General features: G+C 38.9%; 1 long non-coding RNA gene across 1 annotated transcript; it reads left to right on the plus strand.

Annotated features, from left to right (window-relative positions):
* Window positions 1-228: 228 nt before the first annotated feature.
* On the plus strand, window positions 229-2944 carry LOC125380062. The gene is made up of 2 exons (XR_007221045.1): window positions 229-437; window positions 504-2944. It is a non-coding gene; the product is annotated as an uncharacterized LOC125380062 (long non-coding RNA).
* Window positions 2945-5633: the final 2689 nt, after the last annotated feature.

A 5633-nucleotide genomic window follows, 5' to 3' on the forward strand; every position in this document is an offset into this window, starting at 1 on the left:
GTCATTGTATCAAGTGTTAATATCAATACTGTCATTGTATCAAGTGTTAACATCGAAACTCATAGTATCAAGTGTTAACATCGATGCTGTCATAGTATCAAGGGTTAACATCGATACTGTCATAGTATCAAGGGTTAACATCGATACTGTCATAGTATCAAGGGTTAACATCAATACTGTCATAGTATCAAGTGTTAACATCGATGCTGTCATAGTATCACGGTTAACATCGGAACTGTCATAGTATCAAGGGTTAACATTGATAAAATGAACCCCTTAAATGTACTGTTTATTTTTAGAGAATATTCATAACTTTATCATTTACAATATTCAGAGTGATTACCTTATCCTGTGTTTGGTTTTCATCCAAGACTTGTCGTCAGTATGATCCTGGGTTTGTCAGCACTATCCCCATGTACATGGGTTTCAGTAACAAGGTAAACATCTCAAGGCCTGATTCACTTAGGGCCACCATACCCGTGCTCGTGGGTTTCAGTAACAAGGTAAACATCTCAAGGCCTGATTCACTTCAGGCATTCCTCCCACGTCAAGCTGGCAGGCCGGGGTGTAAGTGATGAGGTGTTTCAAGCAGTGTTATACCCAGCTGAATCACTCCGTTGTCAACAGAACTTAATTACGCGTTGATGGTGTTGAAGCAGTTCATGAATCTACCCAATTGTTTAGCAACAGAAAGCTGTGCAAGCCATTGCTTTATAACAACATATTCATGCTAGCACACTTTGTCAAGTGTAATTACCCCAAAGATCTGCCAAAAGGTTTGTTTTTTTATACTTCAACATTGTGTTGCTTTGAAGAAAAGTGGACATGTTCCTTGTGTTAAAGGTGAGCAGATTGTAAACTGTTTGGTTTTTTTCAGTTTTAAAGGGTTTTTCACTTCCTTTGTTATTGATTGGGATTTTATTTCTGGTGCTGTTTAAGTCTTTGTTGTAGCCATTTCCTCAGTGCCTTAGTTTTCATGTGTAGAAATAAACTGGGATTTTTGTCACAAGCAGTTAATTATGTCAATTAACACACACCAAGGTACCCTGGAATGGCTCATGTTAAAAAGCCCAGATGAACTCGGTGGATTTGAAGATTGTTTTCTCCACCTTCAACCTTCAGTTTGATCATGTGTTTCTGGAAACTGATGATTGTTGAATTTTGACATCAAGTATGTCAATTGAAATATTTCTGTGAGGTATTAATCTGTTTACTTAAGATATTAGGTAGTGCTATGCTTACAAATGAAGTTATTATGATGGATTGATATTTGATTAAAATACTCGGATTGCTGTTGAGATATTGTAGGATTTATGGCAACGCTTGTGAAGATCATGATGAAGGCCCATTTGCACCTCATACTTCTACACAGACTTGCATCCTTCGTGCTACAGACGTGCATCTGGGTCGGGATCTACTGTTTGTTGTAAAAGACGAAATGGCGATCAGGTAGCCACAGTGATGGATAGTACACGGATGGTCACCAAGGAGAACTTTCCTCTGTGACCTGGCTGTGTCATGGTACCTGATGGTGTGGATCAATGCTCATGCTATCAACCACAGGTTGACCTACTAATGGCCTCTTAGAAGTCAATATTCCAGTTATGATGCTGACTTGACAGTAAACCTTGGCATGGTCTGTCACAAAAGAAATTTTATTTGAATGCTTTTCTCACTGTTCTTGAGTTATGGTCATTCCAGAGTGCAATACAATTCTTCAATTCTTGAAATTGTGGAACAGTAATATATCTGAATTGTCTAATTCTATTATTATACTAAGCATACTATACCTCAGCATTTCTTTCACTTATAACCCATACAGAGTTGTATTAACAGGGTTCATGATTATTTAGACACATTGTAATTTTGACCAATGAAATGTATTTATTTAAACTTGTATTACAAAGTTGTGTGTCATACTGCCTGTTTGTGAATGCATTATATAAATCATTTTTAATCTATACTGATGTGTATTCTGTTTATGAAGATCTACTCTACTCTTTGTTAAGCTTTATAGAGCAGTGAACCATCCCACTGCAATGTTCATTGTTGGCTTCACGTTAACCTGGAAGTTTGTTCGTCCCTCTTGTCCTCAAACAATCATTTTGAACTATGTTTTTGTAACCCAGCACAATAAATCATTATCAAGATTGTGGTCTGAGAGAAAATAGTTAAAATTTTGAACTTTGATTTGTATTTGTTTTAGATTTGAAAAAAAGCTAAAATTCTTTACAGCTGAGATGAAAAGGCTTCTTCTTGGAAATAAGGTGCGGTCGGGTAGCCTAGTGGTTAAAGCGTTCGCTCATCATGCCAAAGACCCGGGTTTGATTCCCGATATGTGAAGCCCATTTCTGGTGTCCCTCACAGTGATATTGCTGGAATTTTGCTAAAAGCGGCGTAAAACCACTCACTCACTCACTCTTGGAAATAAACCGCAGTTCCTTGTAGCTTGTCAGTTATTCTCATAATATTAAGTACGGTTGAATTTGTGAAATGCACTAAGCCTTCAGTTGTGTAAGCAGTTCATTAGTTTGATTCTTGTCATCTGTATAGACAGTGTGACATTAGAGATGAATATCTTTCTTATGTGAGTTTTGAAGTATTGGATTACTACCAGGGCCTCTGTCATGGACAAACTCGTTGTTATGAGAGTTGTTGTAAAAGGCCGTTCAATACACTGAAACGAAAGTTATGTTTTGTTGCGCCCAAAGTCATAACCCTAGGCTACTGAATAGTTCATATGAAAGTGTTCTATTTGTTTTCTTTGAGATATGGTTTGACCTGATTGTTGGAGGACAACTAAAGTGTTCGTGTCTGTACACAGCAGTTTGTGTATGTGTGTGTCTAGGTAGTGTCACTCTACATGCAAATTATTTATTTAAACTACTGACATATGCATCTATGTAAACTTTCAACAGAAATAAATACATCATGTCTACACTCATCTGGAGTTGTTACGTATGTCCCGGGAGATGATGTTCGGAATGACCTTGGAAGACAGCTTTCTCTCCAGCTTAACTGGGGCCATGTTAACGCAGTCGTTGAGGGTGACGCAATTCATTGTTCAAAGCTGCATTTCAGAAATCTGTGATCTGTAGGAATCCCAGATTCGCCCTGATTGTGTTTCTTTGTGTTTCAGAACCGTGCACATGGTGGTATCTTTAGTCTGAAATGCTGTGATAGGACTGAAATATTTGTCAAAGCGTTGTTAAACTCCAAACTCACTCACTCTAGCTTAAGTGGAAATTCCCCTGAAGAGCTCATTGCATCATCCATCATTGGATTGCATGGTTTGAGAACAATTTAATGATCCACGAGGGAACAGTGTGTTAAGACCATTGATGATGTCTTGGCTGGGACCATCTGGACCATCTGGAATATTGCTGAACGCTATGTAGCACCATACTGATCTTTTGTTTCTGTAGCTTGGAAGGGAAGCTTCATCTTCAGGAAGGAACACAGATGGACATTCACTGTGTAGACTTGCATCTCTTGGGCATGACAAAAACCTTTGATCTTGGGTCCCGATTTTGTTTCTAGGTCTGTGAGCACCATACCCTGTGCTTGTGGGTTTCACCAAAGTGGTAAACTTCTAAGTGAGTGAGTTGGATTTAATGCTGCTTTTAACAGTATTCCGGTTATATGCAGTGATGCAGGTGTCGGACGTTTACCACTTCGGTGAAACCCACAAGCACGGGTATGGTGCAGACAAACCTAGAAACATAATCAGGGCGAACCAGAATTCGAACCCGGAATCATAAGTTTCCGGTGTGCCAAAGGGACGCAACTCTGCACAGCGAAATTGCAGCGCCTGTGCACCCATAAACGTCTAAGACATCGAGATTTCCTCCCACATTAAGAGACACTCTGTGACATAACTGCAATACTGTTCAAAGCAGCACTAAACCCTACTCACTCTCACTCACTCATCCCCACTCACAAAAACAACACAAGACAAATGATGTATGAAGCAGATATTTATGCATAATTATATTATTAGATAAACTTTCCAGGCAAAGAATAGTCAACAACAGAGCTTTTTAACTCGAGAATATCACAGCTTGACATTGCATTCTAAGAACATTTTCAGTTACGTAGTTTCAAGATTTCAACAGTGAGCAAGTAAGATTTTAAGTTTCAATGCATTATAAGTTGTAGTGGTATCACAAGGGGTATATGTGGTTTTATGTGTCCCTTGAGGCCGAGGCACGGATAAAACAACAAATACACCATGATGCTACTACAATGAATTTATCTTGCCGACATGTTTCAATCTGCCATTGTCAAAGAATGAAAACAAATTGAAAATTGATAGAAAACAGAGCTGAGGTTAACTTGTGTTGTCACATGACCTTCATTGACTCATAAACAACGCACAGCTTTTTGCTTCATACTGGGGTGCAAAAGATCTATTCTCCCGCTCCTATCCATGTGCAGCCTAGCTGTTTTCTTCGTGGCAGGGTATAAGGGATTTTCTCCCACTCATTGGTATTTTATCAAGATCACATGAACCAATCAGATCCAAACATAAGTTAAGATAACAATATTTAAGTTGGAACCCTATATCACTATCATAACAAAGCATTTGCCCAGTCACACACTCACGCATTTAAAACAAGAGTTTGCCACTAACGTGGCTATATCCCCTGCCCCTGTTGCAGAATTTATGACATAATTAAATCTAAACAAACCCTAACCTTTTTTAACCGAGGTGGAACTCATGGAAATTGTAAAAAAAAGAAGAGTTTGGAATCTAAGTCCATCTTGTTGCCATGGAAATGTAAAAAATAAAAATTTGTAAAATTTCTAACTAGTAAAAGGCACCAGTTCAGCATGTACCTGACAGACCTGCAAAGTTTGATGAAAAAATATTGATCGGTTTATCAGTTATGCTCCGGAAACGAACCCTACCCTAACAGAACCTAAGTCCATCTTGTTGCCATGGAAACGTAAAAAATAAAAATTTCTAAATAACAAAAGGCACCAGTTCAGCATGTACCTGACAGACCTGCAAAGTTTGATGAAAAAAAAATATTGAACGGTTTATGAGTTATGCTCCGGAAACAAAACGTGACGGACGGACGGAGCCCGTTTCTATATCCCCTGCCAACTTTGTTGGGCGGGGGATAATAATAAAGTGAATGTCTTGCCTTTTACTATCAGTGGGGCATCGGTGGCCCTGTCATCTTAGGCGTTGCAAATCCCCCTGCAGAGTTGCATCCCTTTGGCATGTCAGACTCCTATGATCATGGGTTTGAATCCCGGTTCGCCCCGATAGTTTCTATGTTTGTCACCACCATAACCTTGCTCGCAGGTTTCACTAAAGTGGGAAACATTCGAGACCTGCATCATTTTCCTCATACATTAAGCTGACACACCATGATAGAAGTGGAATACTGTTCAAAGCAGAGTTAAACCCAACTCACTAATATCTTAAGTGGGGTCAGTAAATAAGGGGTCCATGAGGTTGGTTGTTTGTGTCTCTAGTGCTGTATGGCCCATCCTTAACTTTCCCCTTCACTTTCATTCTTAATTTCAATCACTGGTAGATTTGATAATACGTGAAAAATGTTACATATTAACAACGTAATGAAGAGTATATTTCGGTGATTACTTCACCATGGTATGTTCCG

The sequence above is a fragment of the Haliotis rufescens genome, unplaced genomic scaffold (assembly GCF_023055435.1).
Source record: "Haliotis rufescens isolate VD_foot unplaced genomic scaffold, xgHalRufe1.0.p SCAF_15, whole genome shotgun sequence".
NCBI lineage: Eukaryota > Metazoa > Mollusca > Gastropoda > Lepetellida > Haliotidae > Haliotis > Haliotis rufescens.